Source organism: Patagioenas fasciata, chromosome 2 (assembly GCF_037038585.1).
Source record: "Patagioenas fasciata isolate bPatFas1 chromosome 2, bPatFas1.hap1, whole genome shotgun sequence".
In the NCBI taxonomy this organism is placed as follows: Eukaryota; Metazoa; Chordata; class Aves; order Columbiformes; family Columbidae; genus Patagioenas; species Patagioenas fasciata.
Genome location: NC_092521.1, coordinates 102,703,373 through 102,727,840, shown reverse-complemented (window position 1 = coordinate 102,727,840; position 24,468 = coordinate 102,703,373). Strand labels below are relative to the sequence as shown.

At 36.3% G+C, this 24,468-nt stretch overlaps 1 long non-coding RNA gene across 1 annotated transcript in view; it reads left to right on the top strand.

Annotated features, from left to right (window-relative positions):
- Positions 1–5,126: 5,126 nt before the first annotated feature.
- Positions 5,127–24,468, top strand: part of LOC136097674 (uncharacterized) — an 82,278-nt gene continuing 62,936 nt past the window's right edge. The window contains exons 1-3 of the long non-coding RNA XR_010650860.2: positions 5,127–5,269; positions 14,621–14,684; positions 16,493–16,570. This is a non-coding gene — a long non-coding RNA (uncharacterized lncRNA). The remainder of the gene's footprint in view (positions 5,270–14,620; positions 14,685–16,492; positions 16,571–24,468) is intronic.

The window sequence follows — 24,468 nt, the reverse complement described above, 5'->3', positions numbered from 1 at the left end:
ATAAATGCATTAAATATGACCATGCCTTACAAAATTATGAATATTTGCTTGATGTTTGTTTGATCAGAAGTTTTGAACCTAGTTGATCAGCCAGAGAGAATGTCAGTATGAGCAAAGTAATTTAGGACTGTGTTGGTGAGATAACTGTCCCTCTCACTGTCCCCGCTAAGACAAGCAAAGGCCTGGTAAGGGCAAAAGATGGTCCCTAGTGACACCTACTAGTTCTCACCAGTGGTCCTAGCCTTCACTAGTTCTAAGCATATGTTCAACAAAACCAGCTTCCAGATGTCAGGAATTTAGCTGTCTTAGCTCTTGTGAACCTTTCAGCCACCCTCAGCCAGCTGGAATAAGCTACTTACCAAGACTGTTCACAAAGATTATGAGAAGTTGGACCACATATTTCTTTAAGATGAAAATACATTGGACTGCTTGCATGTCAAGCATTCTGATGAACTGTTTATGAACTGTGGCGTAAATACTGCATCACTGAAATAAAAATGAGTTTTGATTTTTGTTTCAGTAAGAGTAGATTTGGTCTTGAAACAATATTCACCCAAACAGCAAAATGCAGCTGAGTTTTACGCAGAACTTGTCAGCTTTGAAACCGTATACATCAACACCCACATGAGACCTTATGACAGGAAATGAAGGATATAGCCAATTGGAACTGCCAGGAAATGTGGGTGAAGAATATTGTTGCTGAACTGAGAATTTAGCAAAGGTTCTCAGAGTGTAAAAAGACTAAGACCTTTTCCACGCTAAACTTGTCACAAACTAATTTTACATCTCATACAAAACTTCTCATGATCACAGCTTGACATTATCTTTGATTAATTTAAAAGCCAAAAGTTGAGTTGCTGATATCCATGCTATTATCAGTGTTTCACTGGACATTGCATAGTATAACAATACAAAAGGTGGCTGTCCTTTTTGCTGAAAGATTGTTATCTTTACCCTCCAAAACTCCAGTATTTAATAAAGAAAAAACTGTATACTCTTCAGAAACCATCATTCCAAATAGGGCCATGTAAGCCAGGGCACAGGTATACATTAATATTTTGGGTATGTTTGTACACAGACACACACACATATATAGAAAAATGGAAAAAAAATGTTTTACGTTTATATCCCAAAGAATTTTTACCCACAGAAAACAACAGAAATGATCAACAGACATAAAACTTTTAGCCTGCGTAAATTAAATGGTTCTGCAGCATTAACTTCATAAAACCATAATCCTCTCCTCCATAAACTATTACATGCACTGCAACGTATCTGATTTATGAGGTGTAGAATCAATGGGAAAAAATTAATGCTTGAAAAACATATTAAAAACATTATTGAACAGATTTTAATTGAGATTTGATTTCAATGCCCCTTATCCACATGATTAATAGGTCCTACCCCTCAACTCCAGCAGGCAGAAAAGAGAGTCTTTAATATGACAATTAAGTATCTGTCTTTAGGTTTTATGTAGCTCTCTCCTCAGATCACTGCATCAGTACAGTGTGGCTTTTGTGCAGATTAAATTGAGACTCAATTTTCTCTATTTTCCAGCACTTACTTATGTTTTATGACAAGCACTAAATCAATTTTATGCTATTATTGATTTTTTCTTAAATGGGCACAAACCATTTCGCCTTTTGCCCTTCTTTTCTACTTTCCTTCTATTTCCTTTTTTCACTGTATGCTTGATATACAGCCAGCTGAAGAAATTTCAAATGTTTCCTGAGATTTCTGCAGGCCGTGTCAATTCATTCACTTTTTACAATGTCAGAGTTGACAAACTTAACCTGGAATTCTATCAAAACTTATATATTATTTTAATGTGACAAGGTTTACAGGGTGGGCTTCTCTCGCCACCCTATCCTTAAAAAAAAAAAAAAGAAAACATAAAAGAGAGTCTTCAAGGTTAGTTCCTCCTCTTTTTGTAAAAAAAGAACAACAACAAAACACAACAGACAATCTTTCTAATAATTTCTGAAATATCTGAATTGCAGCTTCAGCTATAATTTTTGAAACACTCTTGAAATCTAATTAATACAGCGATGTAGGGAGAAGCTATTTCATGGCTTGCAGGGGAAAAGGGCATTATCTGCAAGGTGCAATAACTCCTCTGAGATGTGGCAACAGCTAGTGGTATGCCATGCAATTAAGAAGCTCTTGGTTCTTTAGGGTTCCATCCTGTCTGACCTAAGGCAAAAATTAACAACTGCCTTGGGCAATAAAATTAGCACAATTTGTAATCAGATAGCTTACTTTTTTTGGTAGAGAATTATACATTAAGAAGGATCAGAGAGAAAGAAGAAATGTAATTCAGCTACCAAAATGGGTTAGCATTTTTATTTTCTGGTTGTTAGGGTCATAGAGGAGGTTATGAAGGATTGTCCTCTTTCTTCCTTTGTTTGAAGTCCAGCATGCCTGAACTCAGGTGATAAAATTGATTTTTAATACAAGTACAGTAGCTTGATTTTGCTGAAAAATCAATAAAGCCCTTCATTGTGTTGGATATTTACCTAATAACATTTTACTTGTAAACTCTCAAAGCATTTCTTAAAATATATTTAGAAAGATGTAAAAAAAAAAAATTCTAAATAACAAAGGCTTACCCACCGAAGCAAAAAAAAATGTTAACCTGAATGATCTCTGTCATGGCATCTTTGCTCAGCTGATGCTTCCTTCAATTTAAGGGGAAATTTCAGCTGCCCCGAATGACAGATTTTGGGCAGAACAGTAATTTTTAGTTATTTCTCGCTGTGATTCTATCATTAGTGTGTGCCTACTTGTGATTATAGTAAATATATGGATAGACAATATGTGTAAGGTGGATGGAGACATTTCCTTACAGAGTTTCAACAGCTTTCCTGGAAAAAAAAATCAGAAAAAGTGCAACCAAATTAAGAAACAGACAAAAAAATCTTGAATTTCACCATAATATAGACACTGGGATGCTGTTCTCTTTGTGAAATGCAAGTGAGACAGCAATCCAGTAATTGGAAAAAAGTTTGGATCTATGCCATTGTACTGTACCTCCCTTAATTTATAGAATATTGTTCCCTTCATGCAAGAAACATGCCAGTAAGAATATCAACTTTCATGACCAAGAGGATACTTCAGGGCTTTTTTCTTTATTTCTTGGTTTTCTCTTCATTTTGAGGTATGAAGAGTAATGTCACAAATCAGCTTGTATGCTGCCTTTCTACTACATGTAAAAAGAAAGCTTTCCTTGCGAATGCCAAATGCATGTGACGTTGTGAATTCTGTATACCTGTGGCAAGGAGCTGAGGTGCCCTGAACTCTCTGCTTCTAGCTGGAATTCAGATTCAGACTGCCCACAGGTCAGTGATTCCTTAGCTGTAGACTAATAAATAATGAAGATGTACCATTTCATTCCTTCAGAGAAACAGCTGTTTTGCATCTTAGACTAAAGGCTCCTTATTTATTTGCTCCATTTGTTTCTGTTCCGTTTTTGCCATATTCTTTGTTATTACTATCATTGCTGTTAATATTGTCATAATCATTACTACTGCTAGTATAATACTACTAATCGCCACATGTGATTGTGTTACATGAATATCATGCAAATACTGCAAACCAAGAAATTGACTGTAGTGCATAGTACAGTTTCCTTTCATGTACCCAAAAACTGGTGGGAGTTAAGTCTCCAAAACCCTTGCCTATTTTGTTAGAATATTTTTCTCCTGTGATTTACTCTTTTCTTCATCAGCACTATTTACTTTTTAGAATTGGCTTCTTGAAAAATTAATTATACTGTTAAAACCTCTTTATCAACAGAAGCTATTTTTCAGAATAGATTCAATTAAGTATACTGTTTAAGTGTTTCTAGTTGCTCATTCTGACTTTTCTAATTTATTTAATTTTTATCAACCTTATTTATTTGTTTTCTGACCTTGCATTTTACATGCCTGGGATATTCAGACACACAGGTAGGTGTACCCAAAAGAAAAAGCAGTACTAAAGGTCATGGATTACCGTTATCTCCTCATTGCCACATCTGGTGAGATGTTTTTATCCCAGTGACTGTACAGCTGACATAGGCAAAAGAGAGAATACTTGGCACTATGTGGAACAGCAACTTAAAAAAAAAAAAACACACACACACAAAACAAACAAAAAAACCCACAAACAAAACAAAAACACACACCAAAAAAAAAAAAAAAAAAAAAAACCACAAACATGCACACAAAACAGGTAACCCTCATTCCTACAACATACATATTTGGGACTGAGAACTATTTTGATTTCCAGACTAAAAGAGCACCTGTGCCACAGAATTCCACTTAAACACTTTCAGAGTAAAAAATCCACAATAAAATTAGTGTATACAATGAAGAGCAAATTACCACAGTAGGCTGTTCTGTTGAAAAAATAAACCAGTTTACAAAAATAAATGCTCTGTATATAAAATGTGAGTGCAGATAAATATCTTCCATGTATACTCGTTAAAAACTATTTTTTCTTAAATGTAGGTAAATGGCATCATGTGCTTCAGGTTGAACGGGATTTAGACTGGAGATCATTTGTTTTGTTTGAAGGTTCATGAGTTTGTAACACAGCCCTTGAACGAGGGCTAGATAACACTCCCGAGCCACGGAGCTCACAGTAGTCCTCAGCACAGCGTTATCGGCTGCTGCCTTCATAGAGCAGGAGACCTTTGTGTTTTAACCAGCCAGCAGGGATTTTTTTCTTTCTGAAATGAATTTCAAGTCTAATCTAGAATCCCAACAATTCAGATCAATAAATAACATGAGCACTGCGCGCCGGTTCCACGCCTCGACACCCTCTCCACACACAACTACATGTTTCCTCCTCGTCCCGGCCAGCAGTGCTGCCCGGGTTGTGCCTGGAGGAGGCACACCAGGCCGGCCCGCCAGGCCGGCTACCTGTTGGAAGCAAGGTCATTGACTGACAGGCCACGGAACCACGCGGCAACTGGAATTTCATCTTCATTAGGTGCATATACACACTTGGAGTACTCTGGGACAAACGCTTCCCTGACTTCCCGGAGGCAAGCGCTGGCCCTGCCTGGGTAAATCGATGTAGGCCGTGCCGGCCGGGGTTGTTGCCTGGCAACAGGCGACCCCGCAGGGCGGGGCGGGGGCTACCGCTCCCCGCACGGAACAGGCGAGGCGGACGCCGTCAGCCGTCCTTGATCCTCATCCATCTAGAAACGGGCCATTCCTCCTCCCCCGGTCAAATCTCCTTGGCTCTATCAAGTCCTCGCAGAGGAGAGGGTGTCAAAACGCGGGTAAGAAATTAAAGCAAACCAAAACAATCTGAGAAAGGATTTTACGAGGTCAGGAAAGCCCACCCCAGGGGAAACGGCGCTGTGCCTGGGAGTCCTTGAGACAACAGCCTGGCCCTGCCCTCGGCCCTGCACCCTTCCCTGACCCCCCCTTCATCTCTTCAGTTCCCCGTCCCTCTGCGATGGCTAGAGTAAAACACCTTATCTCAGCTCTGGGAAGGAGGGAGGGGAAGGGACCACCTTCAGAGTGCAGCTGGAACTGGAAGCTGTCTGCCTCAGCCGTTAGAATTATGTGGAGAAATTACCTATCATTCCCTGTAGAGACATCCAGCAACCATCCCAACCCAGCTTTTCAGTTCGGTGATAATATGCTCCTATCAGTTTTAATAGCCCCATGCTGGATTCAGGAGGTATTATGGATTGTACAGCAAGCATATTGTCATTAAATTAAATTTTCAGAACATTCCCCAGCTCATCACAAATACCACAGAGAGTAATCATAATCGGTTCTCAACACATGTGTAATTGCCTTCAGCTGGCGTTTTTTACAGTTGACATTGTTCAGCAGTGATAAGGTGATTGGTGATTTGAATACACAGCTTGTTTCATAGCTGCCGTAATTGAAATATGGTATGTGTGAATGGAAGATTACATTAAGACCTAGGATAATCACCTGACATGAGAGTAATTGAGTCTACAATCTGCCACTGAGTCTCTCAGGGAGGGCTGAAATGAAAAGAAGCTATTAGTAGATTATGCCACTGCTGGCTTGTCGCTGCTCGGCTCGGCGCAGCGCTGGAGCGCCGGGCTGCCGTTTCTCAGCGCCGGGTTGGGCTGTGCCGGCCGGGCCGCCCCGGGCACCGCCGAGGGAGACACCGCCGGGAAGAAAAGTTTAACTTTTTTCTTGGGTTGAGGGGGAATGGGAAAAGCCGGGGGCAGTGAGTTAAGCTCTGGAAGAAATACTTCTCGCTGCCTCGGGAAATTTTCCTTCCTTATCGTTCCGTTGGTGGAGACAGGAGGTGCGATCGCTGTAGCCCATCTCTTCAGAGAGGGCGGGTGTGGAAGGAAGAAGTGCACCGTGAATTTATCCTGGTGGGTTTAGGCGTAAATGATCACACTTCAGCTATTATTCAGCTGCTTTTAGAGGAACAAGCATATGGAATCCTGAAAACAAACAAAAAAAAACCCCAAACAAAACAACAACAAAAAAAAAAAGGCAAAAGGAGCCGAGGTCAATTCAATAGGTTTCCGCGGTCCAGAAGCATTAATAGGTAATTATAATTCAGAATTTTAAAACTTATTCACAGAATTTGGTGGGAAACTATAAATCTGATGTTGTAGTGTGTTCACCTGAAGATGCAATGAAAAGAGTGCCTTTATTTATTAGTGGCTTTTGTTATGTGGGCTACCTAAGTTTTTCTTTAAAAATCAAATTTGGAAGTAAACTGAGGTTAATTACACAAACGGTAGCCAAGAGGAACAGTCTTATCTAACCTTCAAAAATAAATGTAATAACTTGCCTGAAAATTTGAAAGAAATATTTACTCCAGGTGTCTAGACTTAATGGACAAAAGCATAATTGCTTTTTAAGGGGAATACTTTATTTGTTAGTCACTGAAGATTATCTTGTGATGGAGTAGTCTGTCTTCCTTTCTTTATTTCTTCCTTTAGAAGGTGATATGTTTTGTTGTTTGTTTCTTCAAATCTACTGTATATACAGATCACAAACCCTGAACAAAGAAGAATTACAAACCCGCTGAGATAAACATGTCAGAATTACTGTTAAGAGGCTGATGCCCAGAGTGTTTAATGGCTTGAAAAGATGATCAAGCTACCCCTTCAAAAATTATCATTGAGCCAATGATAATCCAGTTATAATAATGAGTACTGAGTCAATTAAGCTTAGTGTGGAGAGAAACTGCCTTTTAATAATAAATAACTCAGTCTCTTCCCTGTGAAAAAATATGGAATTACGAAACCAGCATTTTTACAGGAAAGCCATATTGTTCAGGTTAGAAGCCTATATAGCAACCTATGTCCAACACAGCATGGATAACTTGTAGGGTGTAATCCCATCAGGGTATGAGCTTCTACTTTGAGATGCTGCAAACACCCATTCTCTTGTAACTTTACAGTGTGTGGTAGTTTTCAGAATCCAAACTCAAGCTGTACTATCTTGGAAATGGCTATAGGAGACAGCTCAGCACACTGTCTTTTCTGCACACAAGTGATAGCTTTTTTTTTTTTTGTACAATGTCTTCAAAATAGCTTTTGTATCTAGCAGAATTATCTTGCACATTTTTCTCAGCTGTTCCTGAAGCCACAGCTCTCTTTAGTACTTGTTAAAACAAACCTAAAAATGCAGTGCTAAAAAGATAGTGGTTGGGCTTTTTGCTTTTGGATTCCACTTATAATAACATCAGCCAGAAGGAAGTTTTTAGACAATTAAGGTCTGTATAATCTAGTGTAGCATCACTAAAAATGAAAGGATATGGGGCTGAATATGGCTGTAGTGGTGATGTACAAATGAACAAATTGCTAAATAGTGTAGTATCTTCCTCATCACATTGTGCACAGAATGCACCCAAGATGGCTACTGCAAGGGCTACAGTTGTCTCAGTGAGCCTTTGCATAGCCAAAGGCTGTCTGATTTGCAAAAAAGTGAGCATCAGTTATTCTATCCAAACAAAACACAAAAAACCCCGACTAAACAAACAAAACCACAACAACAAACAAACAAAACCAAACACACACACACAAAAAACAGCAAAACCCCAGCTTAATGCTTGTAGATCACAAACTCTCTCTGTGAGCTTGTCAGTTGAAAAGTCACAAACTGCTCATAGGTTGAACATAACTAATTTATCTGGAAGATATTGAATAGTAGTAAACATAGAATGTGTAATGTATTTTCAGTCAGTTAAAAAGCTGAAAGAAGCCTAGCCACTTAAAGTCCTATTCTTACTTATGCAAAAATGCCTTTGAAAATCTGTTTATCTTGACCCAGGATGGTGGAGTCACTGGATTTAACCAGAAGACCAGCATATGAAGAATAATTCTCTAAGCAATCAACCCTGAGGAGTGCTTAAATGATATCGCTCAGTTATGCTCTGAGTAACCTGCATGGTCCTGTTTGGGCATGAAATCCTTCCTCCGTTTTGTAAAACTTGGTGGAGGTCCCTTCCAATCCCTAACATTCTGTGATTCTTCTTTTTATTTTTTTTTTTCCCCTAGATGTGGAGGTACAGGACATTCAACAGTATGATGAACTGTAACTTAAGGGAAAGTGTGTTGTATTGATCAGCGGTAATCATCAAGGGTACAAGAGAACTTATAAAACCTCTGGACAGTTTGCTCAAGGATCTAATGTTATGGGGGTTAAAAACCTGGAGTTGTACAATGAAAGGTATTTGGGGAAGTTTGATGAGGGCAAATGTCAAGGGAGAAAGCTGTCTTGTCTAGTTTTGAGTGATGCAGAGAAAAGCATCTTTATCAATTCCAGTATAATGAGTTTAAAAAATTGTACTTGAAGAGAGACTCTGAAGATAGTTCTGACCAACAGGTGTTGTGTCCTTGAAGGACACTTTTATCTCACTACCTCCTCCAGAGGCACTATGAATTATCCTTTCCAGTAATCTCCAAGTAGTTGTTACCTGATAATCTCTTTTGGGGTCAGAGAACTTTCCTCTACTTTACAATCTCTTATAGAGTGGACAATTCAGATGTTCTCATCTCTCTTTTTTGAAAAGTGTGTCTAGTTTATTGCACTTGCTAGACAACTCTTTGGGGTAGTGTATCCCAATCATAAGATTATCCTATAGAGTTATATGCCTGTCTATATTACAGAAGAAAGAATGCACTTTTCTTCCAGCTATACTAAGCTTGCTTCTGCCAAAAGTTTCTCTAAAATATATTGAAAAATATAAGACAAGTCCCTGCCACTTTGCAAGTAGGGCAGAAAGTCACAACTTTGGTTTGTTTGACCATAAATTGCTGAAACAATGCAACTTAAAAACAATACAGTAGTACTGTATGACACTGTCAATATCATTTATAGCACAATTTTACGCAAAGGCAGAAGTATCATAAAAAAAGAATATGTCCTATTAGATGCCCTAAAATGCCTTATGTCATAAATAAGTCAGATTTCTTAGAGGAAGGCAGTAAAGTTCCAGCAGATTCGATTTTTCCCACTAAATAATCACCCTGACCTTTTTCACTATCTTCACTATAACAGTTCTTCAAGAAGCAAGCAAACACAGAGAGGCATTTGTATGATACACTCATGTCTAAAACATGAAGAAAATGTAGAAGAGCACTGGTGGTACTAGTACACAAAAGACAACATGGAACAGTGCATGTAGAAGGAAAAAGGATACTAATCAAAATCTATGGGTTCAATATTTATAGAGGAAGAGATTGATAAAATACTAGATGGAAAAGAAATTATGTAAACAGAGATTGTAAAGGTCTCTTGCTAAATGAGTGTACCAGAAAGATATGCAAAACCCCTGAACTGCTTCTTTAGCTTAGAAAATAGTTTTTGTCACAGTTGTCATGTAGAAGTTTATAAATTAGTTGGAGGAATAACACCAGGCATTAATTTGGCACTGGAAGAGGTATTATTAAGCTATTTACTGCAGAATTCATAATTGCTAGGGGTTTTTTTACATTAAAAGTAATAACTTTTACTGGAAATATTTTCTTTAATACTACCAGGCAAAGAGTCTTGTCTATCTAGTGTTCCATCTTCAGTGGATAATTAATGCATTACATGAGAGAAACATTACCGAAGGTCCTTACGCTGTATTTCATATCAGAGTATGAAGAAACACTTAGATTTTTAAAACAATGACAAATAAAGCCTTGGTCTGTCACTTTTTCAATCTAAAAGGAAAAACAGTTCTTTCATAAAGGGGAAAAAAAAACACAGGCAAATAGTTTTATCACGTAAGCAAGGCAGAAAAATTTTAAGAGGATAACTGATGAAAAGAAATAAGCCCTGAAGTGTTAATGCCAGAAGGAACCGAAATTGCTCTTTACTCACTGAAACAAAATCAAAGCATTCAGATTAGAAGATAGCATGAAGGCTCCTAGTACTACTTTATGGAAATTGAATTTTTTGCTCTTACCGTCCAGCTGCATGAAAACTGTGAATATGCCTAGTGCCATGCCAATGAAGAGTACTTCAAGAATGCAGAGGTGTGTTATTGTTATACAGAGGTACTTTATCATTAGAGCTAAAAATTCTATTTTTTCCTTCTTCTGACTATCAAATCTCAGTCTCATAAGCAAGGATTCCTAAGAATATGACTCTGTGTCTTTAAATTAATCCTTGGTATATAGAAAAGCACAATCTATTGAAGGTTGTCTAATAAAGCATCAGCTGACCAGGAACCATCAGGTTTCAAAATGTCTTTTGCACAGGTAGGTTATACATAGTGTATTTGTGCAAATATTGAAGGTCTTCATGTGTGGTAAAACCAATAACCCAGTATTCTCTGTCTTTGTATAGCTAATACTCAAGATTTGTTGTTTTGATTCGAATCTTTGTATGTTAGCACAATATGAGTTCCATAATTCCACTGGTAGATGTTTATTCGTTTCATTTTTTTCAGTCATCTCCATACACAACCAGTATAGCTCTTTAGTATGAGTTCTAAAGTAGTGTTTTGTGTTACTTCTTCAAAGTATCACTATTTTTTATCAGTTAATATTATTCCAGCAAATACAGAGTGTTTCAAAAAGATGGATCCTATTTCAAAGCAATATATTTCACGATGGCACCATGTTATAATTACACAAAAATTTACAAACTCTGGGAGAGGTATCTAGCAGTAATCATTTGAAACTCTATGCCTTGCCCTTTCAAGTGGTCAGAGTTTCATTCATGGACAGTTTGTTGTTGTGGAGATACAGTGATTTCAAACTGGGTCCATCATTTTGAAACACCCTGTACTGCTTTGAAATTTGGTCCATCTTTTTGGAATACTTTGTATAATTAAAGACTGTAAATGAGACTTCTTAGTGATCCTCACTGGAACGCAGTAGCTTTTCAAGTCAATACAGCTACAATTATATTCGAGGCTTGACTTTCAGACCTCCAAAGTTTTACTTCCTGGGTAAAAAGGAAAATATAAGCAAGGAATAGCAAAAATCTGAGGAAAGGATAGTTACAAAATGAATCAGTCCTATTTTAGTGATGCCAGTTCTGGTGCACTAGGATATGTAGACATCTAGATAATAATAGTACTTCATTTGTCTAGTGTCAGTTTAAAAAAAAAAAAAAAGTGGTTCATACAGTGGTTCTAAAAAGCACGGTTTAGACTGTCTCCTGTGAACATGGGAAGCTGTGGCTGATTCAGGTCTTCAGCAAAGACCAAATCCTCTTTGATTAGTTTAGCAAATGCTTAGAAGTTGCCCACTGTAGAATAAGTTGTCATTACTCTGCCATCATTTTAGCTTTAGACCTTGCTATTAAAGAAGATGTACTTAGTGCCAACCCTGAAATAAGAGCAGTACAATTCCAAAATGCCCCAAAGTTACTCTCTGGAGACAAGGCTGTTGATGACTTATCCTAGATCAATCATCATTGAAGGTCGCCTGTCCTATTTGGCAATATTTGTTCAGTAACTAATAAAGACCAGCCTGCAGTTATTTATATTAGGTTATCATCTCTCCAGGGTGAAGCTTAATCCGTTTTGCAATGTTTTTCCCAACAAAACAACATGAGTTTCCCTGTCTGAAAATGAATTAAGTACATGGTTTCTAAATACAGGATCTGACATTGTTCTTGTTACAAAAAGCAATTTATTCCCCAAAAGGCTTACACTTCAAAGGTTATATAAAAAGGTTCAAATATCAGTGCTATCCATTTTTCAATTACTGGGCTTCCTAACACCACTAGCTTTTGGACAGATAAGCAGTGGTATCAGTTTTCTTATTCAAGATCTCATAGGTTTCCAATTCAGCATCCCAGAGAAAGCAAATTTATTGTAATACATTTAGCTGTTTTTGAAGCAGAAGTATCCTGATTGTTTCCCAAAAGACTGTATGGTATATCAAATAGTATCTTAAAGGGATATTTATGAAGTGCTAGATACTAATGATTGTGATTATTGGTGCAGATTAGAAAGCGTGGCTGTGGCCAGGCTTGCTGATTAATTTCTCTCTCCAAGCATTATTATACAGTTGAAACAAACAGTGATGAGAATAACAGACAGAAGTTTTGCAAAATGTTCTATATGTGCTCATAGTTTCTGTAACAATTAGCTATGTTAAGTTGGAGGACATAATAACAATAATGGCTTTTAATTAAAATGTTCTCTCCAGTCAAGATATAATATCATTCAAGCATAGTAAATAGTAGGTATATTAAAATGTTTATTCTTTTGCTGTCATTTCTGACCTTACTTTATGGACAACACAGCCAAGCTTTGACGTATTTTCATTGGTAGACTGTCGTGGGAAATCTTTCAGAGTTATGGATCAGCACTGAGTCATAGCAACGGATCTAGGGTTTGCTTCTGCCAGGAATTTCTGGGAGATGGAAGAGAAAATACTGATGAATTCTAAGACTGAGTGGGAAGCTCGGTTTGACAGAGCAGTTACTAAATCTGCCAAAAATAGTTACCTGATGCTGTGTAAAATTTTATACCTTTTGAAAACAGTAGATTGCAGAAACTCACTGTTTTCAATCTCAGATGAAGGCTGTGGTAAGAAATGATATCTGTTAATCTGAATTTACTTACAAATTGTGTTTTTTGTTATTGTTATTTCTGACGAATTATCTTTCATATTTCAATAGGTCAATCAGATTTTGTAGGGCACTATAAAAAAAAAAAAGAAAAAGAAAAAAGAGAAGAAAAAAGGCACCATTACAGAGAAATTAGAACAATTTTTCAGAACCTGAAATGTTATAATACAAGTAATGCGTGCATAATGGATTAGCAGACATAGTTGGCACAGGGATATGCAAGGGCATACTTTGTTCAGAAAAGATACAAAGAAGAGTTGTATTAACATTGCACATCAACAACATTGTGGCCTGTCTTGCAAAAATAAAGAATTCATGGACTAGATAAGATCAATTATGTTTCATGGGAAAGAAATTAGAGAAAGGTTTAAAGAAGAAAGATATTCTTCTAGGTTTTTGTTTATGTTGTTCTTTGGCTGGAGGAGTGCTTTGCCGTGCTGGTTCTGAGATATTTACTGTCACAAAGTGTGCGATTCTAAGAAATTTTCAGGAATAGTGAATTAAACTTTGGATTTAAAAACAAATTAGAACAGAATAAAATAAACCACTAATTCATCAGACAGAATTTCGCAACCTTTGTGGTAAAGAAGTTGTATTTTACAGGGTGGAACCTAGTGAACCTTTCTGAGCTTTTAAAAGAAAAAAAATAAAAAAAAGCAGAACTGCATCAGAAAATAACAATAGAGCTGGAAAAGTTGGGAAACACAAGAAATGTAAAATAGCTGAAGAACTGGTTGCAGGAAAGTCTACCAGAAGTTGTTCTAAATGGACAACTATGAAAAGAAGGGTTTCGCTGGTAGAAGCAAGAATTGATCTTGGGGCTGAATTTATTTAATGTTTTCATGTGTGACATAGAGAAAATACTGAGATTGTACTAATCAAGTCTGCAGAGAGCAAAATGTTGTCAATCTCAAACAAGATTATGCAGAAAAAGCCAGGGAGGCAGGAACTGAATAGTCAAAATTAGGTGATTTTCAGCAATACAGGATTAAACTTCATTTTCCAGATGTCCTGGATATAAACTACTCATAATGTGGTTGCAAAAAAAACCCCAAATATTACTTTAAAACATATTAGTAGAGGTTTATCAATTTGAGATGGAGAAAGGTTAACATAATGCAAGAAAGCTTGGATAAAACCTCACCTGGAATAATGCTTAAAACTGTGATTTTTTTCCTGCTCAGAATTAAAACTGAAAAAGTGCAGATAAGCTACAAATGGCATTGTCATAAGAAGCACAATCTACATAAACTAAAACATGTTGCACCTATTCATAAGGAGGCTGAAAAGATACAGACTATCATCTATAAATATTTTGTATCAGTCAACACAAGAAAGTGAGAAGATTTATCTAAGCAAAAGTACAGTCAGGTCACAAAATAGTTACGGGATGTAGAATGCCTATAAATAAATACAGCCTGGAAATAAAAAAGGAGATTCTAACCATAAGAGAAGTAGCATTATTTCTAGCTAAGCCAATGCCATAAAGAAATCAAACTGATTTTGAGAGGGAGCTATATAATTTTTTTTATGTAATAGAGTTGTTAGCCATGGCAAATGACTGGATGTAATGACTCAAAGACTGTTTTCCATCCTAGACCCTATGTTTCTAATGGAAAAACAAAAGACCCACAAAACCGAACTGACAGTGAACTACATCAGGTAAGCTAAAATGAGATGTATTTCAAAAGCTGTCATATCAGAGGTCATTAAGAGATTTTTTTAACCTGATCCTAACATTTGGAATAATAAAAAATCTTACTAGAGAATATTATTCGTCCTCCCATTTTCCTTTTCAACTTTCTATGCTTATATTTTCCTGTTAACCTAAAGCCTGCTTTTCTGAAGGTTTCATTAAAGTATATGATGTTATTGGGGTGGAACAGCTAAACCTTTGTTGCTTCACGTAACATCATCAAGATGTTCCAAAGAGAAAATCCACCTGAGGGAAGAGCACACAATGTGTGGCTAGTCTGAATAAGTTAATACCAGTTAATCTTATTTCTGTTTGATGTTTAGCCTTACCAGCTTCACTGAAATGTGATGCAGAGATACTGAGCTATGAAGGATTTATCTTTTTTAGAAGTGAAGTTACTGAATTAGCATATGGTTTAAGTGCCTGCTTGAAAGCTCTGAATTTATTGAGGATTCCTTCATTTAAAATAATTGTAGAGTTGCCATGGTATTTGTAGCTGCTAAGTTCATACTTAGGTAAGGGTGTAATTACTGTGTTAACGTGTACACAGAGGTCATAGAACACAGTTTTGGATTACTTCCAGTTTGTTCCTGTAAGCAAAACAAGAATCGCAGCTCGTAATTGGAGTTTATCTTAATTAATAGCTCATACCCAGGTCTCACCTTAAAATCTATCCTATTGCAACTGATTCAGTTATTTATTTGCAACATTTTGTTCCTATAACTTCTAAGGCATTGCTACTGCTATTTTATAGGATCAAGTAATCAACATTTATCATTAGAATACTATTATTTACATAATGTTCATTTTCAGTATTTACATAGTGTTTCTATTCATATATACAATATTTCTTTGTAATTGTATTTAGAAAACATAGGAGTGAACATGGCATCAGATTTTTTCATAAAATTATTCTAATACGACATCTTTGTTCTACTAGTAATGGTTAGTAAGATGAATATACTAGCCTAAATTAGTTATTTTCTTTCTTCCATTGACAATTAGCACTAGAGGGGATGGGTATGAGTTACCTATTAAATCCAATTGCTATGTTTAGCAGTGCATCCAGAAAAAATATATTAGAAGTCACATTAAAAACATGCTTCCTGTCTCATGTTTATTCTAAGAACTTATCAGCAAACTTCTAGCTGTGACAAACTCTCATACTGCACTTTGTTCAAACCTATGTTTATGTCGTACATTGGGCATATCAATACCTGCACTACTTCTTGACAGTGTTAATTCCTTCTGACTATAAAAAGTGCCAGTGAGATGTTTACCGTGATGATATTGGACCAGTACTAAAGAATCTGTGTTTATATAAATTGCTTCATCAAATGGAGTCAAATTCTGCCACATTCAGAGATACACAGTTTGCTCCATTCAGTGGAATCAGGAAATAATTTGACCCTGTTATTTAAAAAGTAACCTTACAAAGTCATCAATATTTCCACATTGGTTGCTACCTGCATGAAACAGCTACTATTTATTTTTGTATGTTCAGAAACTCTTACTCTATTAATGAATCCTCATGATTGTATCTACTTAAATAAATTGTGTTTGTAGCTTGAAGTAAGCAAGTTCTTGGTGTTCAATTGATGAGTTATACTGAAATATGAAGCTTAACACACTGTAAATTGTTAGAAGTAATGAATATTTAATAGCCTGGATTTGCACACATTGATAACGTAATGGTGTGCAGCATATCTGGTCAAATAAATTAGCCGCTCATAATTAATTTAGATACCCTTGCTTTTTATTTTTCTTCCTTGAGATAACTGACATCTACAGTAAATACCATAACCACAGGACACAGACATCAAAGTACAAGGAGAATTACTTCAGTAAACAGGTAAATTCTCTGGTTTGGAATGAGAAGGGAGAGTAGATAGATACCTAGATTTTCAAAGCCTATGTTTTGCAGGTCGTGAAAGGTCTGAGTAGAGGCCTGCTCCTACATGACTCACTCTGGCAGTAGCCTAGACTCTAATCCTACCTTTTATTTGTGTCACCTAAATATCCCATTGAACTCTGCACAGCTTACCACAACAAACAGATTACCACTGCAGCTCCTTCAAAAGACAAGTGGAAGAGGACTTCCTGTCTGTGATGGACTTGTGATACTGTATTTCACCTGCATATAGCATCAGTTGCTACTGTATTTCATGTGATAACCAGTGCCTCTATAATGGCTGCCGCTATGAAAAATAGTTGTTAAATATAGAACTGAAATGAGTCTCCTAGACATTCTTAAGCACAGTGGAGAATGGAGTTAGAATTCAAAATTGGTTTTGCAAAATTAGATGGCAATAAGATAAAAGGATGTAGTTCAAAAAGGCTGCAGGGGAAGTAATGCATTTTGGGATAACCAGCAGGAATTACAGAACGGAGAAGGACTTGTTAATGAGTAGCTCTGGCAAAAGAATCTGTGGGCTCAGGCAAAGATAAGAAACTGAATCTTAACTCATCAATGTCATATAGTTGCAGAAAAAAAAATGTAATACTGGCTTCTAAAAAACTAGATGTGGAGTAGTTCCTTCATTCTTCTTAGAACTGAGAAAAAACCCCTTAGCTTATATCACAGACGTAGTTTTGAGAAATGCACAAAAGACATGCACAGACAAGACAAAATCAGACTAGACAAACTAGTTTGCAACACAATTGTCTCAATTGCTAGGAAATATGTACTTTGAGAAAAGATGGAAAGCTTTTGGCTTGTTTTGTTTGTTTTTGGAAAAAAGAGCAGAGGGAAGACTGTCAGCAATCTTTGTGTATATAAAAAAACCTTTGCACACATGGACAGAAATGAAACAACAGGTTCAGTGCTGTGAGGTTTAGGTTAGTATGAAATTTTATTTTCTGTTACGTATTTTACAATAGCACTAGTTTAAAAGAAACATATTTTTCCGACTCAGTTTTCAAAAGAAATGCTTTGGTGTTTTGGTTATCTGCCTCCAGGGAAAAGAACAAAAGCTAGGAGACTCAAAAGGAGGGAGGTACTGACTAGAATGACAGTGTGCTGTCACATTCTTGTTCTCAGAATTTACTACTTGCTATCTCTGACAGTTCAGTCTGCATTACCCTACCTGCTATGAATTTCACTATGAATTTGCCTCATACTTTATATATGAATCATCAGAACTTCACTTACTTCAGAGCAGGTTGAAGAAATATTCATTAGCAGAGGTGCGGCTATAGTCAAGAGATTTTAACTTACAGTTGTGGTATCCCGTCAGGTATTGTGGTATGGTGTCTTGGAATAACCATGTCACTTTGCGTGTGTCGATCCCTGAGTTAGATCCAGACAGGGCTTAGGTATTGACACTGTGACAGGTAATTAAGAAGTTAGCTTGGAAGACATGCAAATTCCAAATGTAGAGTTTCATGGCGTCATGGTCAGCACCTGGCTTTTCTAAAATTTTTCAGCATTAAAGCTTTTATGAGTCAAGTTACTAGGCATTGAAGAACTCTGTTTGTTACTATCACTGTATTTATCCTTTCCTCTCCTCTTTATCCTCCACACATAAAATGTGTTGTGTGTCACAGTTCAGAGTACTTACCCTAGATAGGGGCCCCAAAGGTTATTTGTTCACATCTAGGAGGAAACTTGTTTTAATTTTTAGATGCCTAATTCAGGGCTGTTGGTATCACAAGGCAATTTTTTTAGGTGTATTCCCAAGACAATACAGTAAAAACAAAGTCTTCTGTCGTTCTTGAAAAATACTATGCAAATAGTAAGTGCAAAGACAGGAATGCTGTTCATTGAATTACAATGGAATAATGTGAGTATCATATATACACAGCCCAAACCTTTCCATTATTATAGGAAAAGCAACATTTTCCATCACAATGAATACAACACTACAAAATAATAATTAAAAATTTATTACTGGTTACTAAATGGATTATGCATGGCTTCTAATTAGCTTGGAAATGAACCCTCTTGTACCATGAAGTATGTGGATGTATTATCCTTGGCTGGAGATTCTTCAGCAGGCATACTGAGAAAGTACCACACAATGTAATAAGCTGGCTGTTTATATTGAGAATGAAATTCAGTACTGTGTTGTAAACCAAATGTAGATGAATTTCATTTGCTTCTTTTCCATAGCAAGTTAATGTGATATCAAAGTGAAGTCTTTCTATCCTTCATTTATTTAGGCACCTCTTCTGGTGTCAGTAAGAAAAATATTTAACCCACACACAGCCAGTGTGCCTAAGAGACAGTGGCCTTGGTGTTTGGTTTTTGTTGGTTGGTTTTGGTTGGGGTTTTAGCTGTGGTTTGTTTGTGGTTTGTTGTTTTTGTTGTTGTTTGTTTTTGTTTTTCTTGTTCATTTTAATATAATTGTTTACATTACACTGCCATTAAAGGCAACTTAAGTTGCCCAAGTGTAGCTGATGGATTTGCACAGCTGGAACAAGAGACCTGGTTTGGCATCTGGAAGCTTTACTGTTTGTGAGGATGTGAAAATGTGGAAAACCTGACTGAAGTGGTGGTAGTCAGAATGTACAACATTGTAGTTCTAAACTGAGCATGTGTGAGAGGTCTGGAGTGACTACAAGCAACTGTGGTCACGCTTCTGAGCAGACCTGAAAGCACTTTATTAACCTTGGTATCGTTTGAACCAATTAGAGTCCTCCACACCACTGTTTATGTTGTAGATATTATAGATCCAATTTTACAATCCATTTATTACTAATATATTTGAGATTATTGACATATCAGCTTCAAGTTTGAGAGAAGCATTTCTGCTGTACCTAAAATGAGATTAGTAGACTAGCAGCATGCGAGAAAGCATTGCTGCATCAGGAAGGCCATATGATGTTTTCTTTTGAACCAGAAAGAAAAGGAAAGAAGAAGCCAAACTCTGTTCCCCTACAGAAGTCAGTTCATTGCTTTTACTGGGGCTAGAACTCATCCACCTTGGTATAAAAGAGCGCACCATTTAATTTAGTGTCTGAAAGATTGAAAGTCATATGGCTCACACAGCAACCATTTATTTATTAGTAAGACTGTGAAGTTAGGGCTGACATAAGACACAGGCAGTACATAAACAATGGTTAACTTCAGCCACATAACAAAATACCTTCAGTTGGGTTTGGAGAGAATGAGATGTGCCTACCACTTTTCAGAGCTTGTGGTAGAAGCTGCAGGCTGTTTTTCTCATGGTTATTCTGTTTCTCAATTAATTGTTGCATTTATGTCTTATTATTATATATCTTTACGAGCATAGAATAAACTGGAAGCTTACTTTCTTGCAGCCTAGTGGTAACATGAAGAGCACATAATGGGGAGTGTATAGTGACAGGGAAAAGGTTATGGTGAAAAACATCACTGGATGTTTTATTGCATGCCTTGATGGTTTCATTAAACTTTCTCTCCACTTCCTCTCCTTTTTTCTTCTACGCATCATCCCATTTCTCAAGTGTTAGTAATTTTGCGTGGTAAGAAAATCACTCTGCCTTCAGCTTTGCATGTTGTCATGGAACTGGACCTTCTGCATCCTCTACACAATGAAGAAATCAGTGTTAGCCCGTGGTATACTTTATACTTGTGAGCTCCATTACCAACAGAAGTTGGTGGTGTCTTCTTTCAGAGTTTGGTTTTAATATTTTCTTTGACTACTTATAGCAGGATTTTTATTTGATTTTACTTTAGGAAAGATTATTCTACTTAGATGGTCAGTTTCACCTTCAAGTTTGAAAGTGTGTCTGAACTTTGAAATGCAGTGTAGCTGGAAAACAAGTTATATATTTTCAAGTGCTAGATCCCATAGATAAGCTGTTAAAATAGTTTTAAAAGTCTCACTTGTTATTTTCAGAATTAAGGTTGTCCATAAGTGCTGGTAATATGATGAAAAACTGTTTTCAGGGTTCTTTCTTAGTCCTCAGTAAGTCTCTGATTCACCACAAATTAATTTTTTTCCCTTTAAAATCCATTCTCTTCTTTACCTCTATTATTTCCCTCCCTGTTTTCTTTCCACCACAACTTGAAGCCTCCAGGGGAATTTGCTAGATACATAGATGCCTTGGAAGGAAAAGGAGGAGACAGGTGTAGGTTATCTGAGGGTGTGGGTTGTATGAGAATTTATTTTCAAAAAGAGGTGTGGGTTATCTGAGTAGCAGGCTATGTACAAGAAAATATGGTAATATAAAACCATTTTAGTTCTATCTGATACGTTCTTGCTAGGCTTGGGAAAGGACAGATTTGCTTTTCTGAGATGTGCATATCTATACAGTTTCATTTCTTTCATGAGAGCAAGCATGTATAATTGATAGATTTTATTGTTTATTCTTTTTTATATCATGATTTTACATGTGCTAGTAGGTGTAATATTACACAAACTACTTTTTTCCATTTTACATGTTATATTGCGGCAGGTTAATTTTTAGATAGAGGAACTAAACAAACACCTGCTATTTTTTTTTTTTTCTGAAGAAGAGAGATATGATAAAGAAACTTACTAAAAGAGGAAGGTAATCTAACACAGAACACTTGATATTGAATCAAGAAATATCATTTCAGAAGTCATAGCTCTTCGTCCAGAAGACCTTGAGCATTATTTCCAGATACTTGATAGCAAGCTTCACTAGCAAATATTTCTATGCTGCAAGTTGATTAATTGTGCAGCGAAATGGCCATCAGACAAAATATTTAATAGGCAATTAATAGATGTAACACTAAGACTCATCTTTCCTTTTATTATTTGAATTTTCTATTCTGACAGCTTTGATTAAATACATTTTAAAAAAATTAAAATGAACAACCATATTTTCTAATGTAACTGTTTCCTCAAGTGATGGAAAACAATGTTTACACTCTTCTTTGACATTAACTACATCATTATTATCATCACCACCACTACTGCTACTACTTTATCAATAAATTGTCTTTGGTTTATTTTAAGAAATTAGGACATGTTTTACAAATGTATTTAGGAGCTTAACTCCTAATTTGATTCCCTAAACATTGAAGTTATCTTAATGGATGGTATATTAATACTATAAAAAATATGATCTTTTTAAAATATGTGCACGGTGAGAACTGCAGGTGACAAACCCGTTATTTCAGGTAAGGGAAATCAAACATACATTTTGCACTAAAATAAACTTCCATGGGCACTGGTAAGGGTAAAAATAACATGTTACTAGTGACAGAAAATTCTTCATAAAATGGCTGCTCTATTTCTCACTTCTTAGCCCTGATCCTTTAAAAAATCTGGAAACTGAAATGTGTAACTTAATTCTGTACCAAGTAGTCTTATGACACATTGCATTTTTGCAGTTTTTCCACATTCTGTCTTTTGTTGACCCCTTTTCCTTTCTCAAAGAGACTGATTCCACAGTGATGGAAAGACAGCATTGCCCTGCATTTTGTACTTTACTAAAAGCATTGCCTGTCCTACTGGAAAGGAGAAACTCAGACAGCGTGATGAAAGGACATGGAAAAATGCTGCTTGCTCAGTCATACATTTCACAAAGTTGGTTCTCTGAGTTCTTCCAGTTTTGTTCCCAGTAGAGCCTCAGTTGAGTAGAACCCTCCAGGTAACACTTGCACAAATATAGTATTTTCAGGTATAATGTTCAATGCCCTTAAAAAACTGGTGTTTTCTTTAATTTTTAGTTTGTTTGTTTTGCTTTAGTTGCAGTGAGGAATTTTCAGTTTTGCCAAATAGAAATAACCTGATCGTATTGAATCCGATAGTCAACAAGACTGAATTACTTTTTGTATTCAGAGTAGGTAACTGAGGTAGAGGCTGGGTGGTGTTACATAGATGAACACTTAGTGGCCTTAGTGAGAATTCACCCAGGTATTGTTGAATCCTAGTTTTGCAGTCCAGTAAATACAGTGCCAGCCATCCAAATGACCCTGTTTGAACCCCATTTCTATGTCATTCATTAACGTGTCATCAGGATAATGACTGGAGCCTTAAATATCTGTTTCTTACACAGGCTGTTGTGGTTACTTTTAAAGGTACTGTGGGTTGTATACAATTTTTTACCTGTGTTTCTTGTGTTTTGTGAAATGCTGTATTTTCTCTGTTTTCTTCTTTAACTCCAAATGTTTTTGCAAAGAGAAAAGTCAGAGATTTTCTCTTGTCTTTATACAAAGGTGAAAATCCATTCCTAGAAGAATCATCATGTTAAGTGCAGTTATTAAAGTAACAGTAGCATATTACATTGCATTTCTTCTTCCACATTTCTGTCAGGCCCCAAAGTGCTAGACACTTAAGTACACAGTGACATTACTAGGCATAAACAAAAGCAGCTGTGGCAGATGATAAAGAACAAAGCCCTCTAACTAGTTTTTCTAACTTCAAAGATGAGCTGAACAAGGAAGTAATTGCACTTACGGAATTATTTACTGGCTTTTTCATTAAATCCAACAAGGACAGTAATAAACAATACAGGAACAGTAAGGGACAGATTTCTATCTTTGATTCATAGTGCTTATCTCAGTGCATATTTAAAAATCTACTACTAGATGATGATTCGTGCTGTGTATCTGACAGCACCAGCTAGGACTAAGTCTTCAATGTATTCCATGATTTTAATTATTTGGAAAAATGATGAGTAAACTCATTTACTCCAGATTTGTGTCAATAACTGAGAACTGATTTGAAGATATTCTGGTGTGATCCACAGTTTCTTCATGAGCGTTTCCCTAAGGGCATAGCACTCCAACAGTGGTTGCATGTGTACATCAGGCCAGAGTAACTATGTAATTTAGAATAATACATCTGAAAAGAACACATAGAAGATACATTATTCTAAGAGTCTGACAAGTCCTTCATTCCCACAATGAACAGTTTGTACTTTAAGCTTATTAATCTTCTATGTTGATTTAAGTGATTTTTTATTGTTAAAATACTCATGTTTTTGTAAAGTAACCAAAAGGTGCAGAAGAAATAATGTTTATTATTTCAGTTATTAGAAATAATATTTTCTATTAGTATCTAAAACATTTATTTAGGACCTATGTGAAAGAGAAATTCTGGCAAGTCTTCTAACGCTTCATGGTGACCAGGAAGCTTCCTCTCTATATTAGTCTTCCTCTCCACAGTGGTATGGAAGCTTGTTGAAATCTACATTGCCAATTTCCCATCTCGACTATAGTCTATAGTCTGTCAGTTCCGTGTCTTGAGAAGAATGGTAGGAATAGAGGTAATTTCTTAAGAAGGAAGAAATTCTGCCCCTTCTCAAAGAGATTTGGATAACTGTGACTTCTATCTTCTTCTGAGTCCTTATTCCCAATCCTTGAACTACAGATGTAGAAAAAAATTTTCCTTGAATTTTTGATGTTTCTTGAATTATTTTCCTTAGACTGTAATAATGCATTGGGTAGAATTGAAGAGACATGAATTTCAAACATAAACAGGAGAGAAACTGTGATCTAGTAGAACAAAGTAGGGAAGGAGAAAAGTTACAGAGGATGTAAAAAAGAAAAACTGTAATAAAACATGATATTTCTAACAAGCAGTAAGTTTACCCAAGGTCAGAGCTACCAGTTTCAAACAGATGTAAATGAAAAGAAAGGCACAATTTAGACATAAACATGAAAAAAAAAAAAAAAAAAAAAAAAGTGGTGAAAAGGATTTTGTGCTATTAATGGATTTTCCAAGGCAGGTAAAGAACAGTGGAAGGAAGCAAAAAGAAACTAGAAGAAAATTCTAAATAGAAGCAGGCCTAATGAAAAAATGAAATACAGTCCTAGTAAAGATAAAGAAAGTGTACCTGAGGACATCTTGA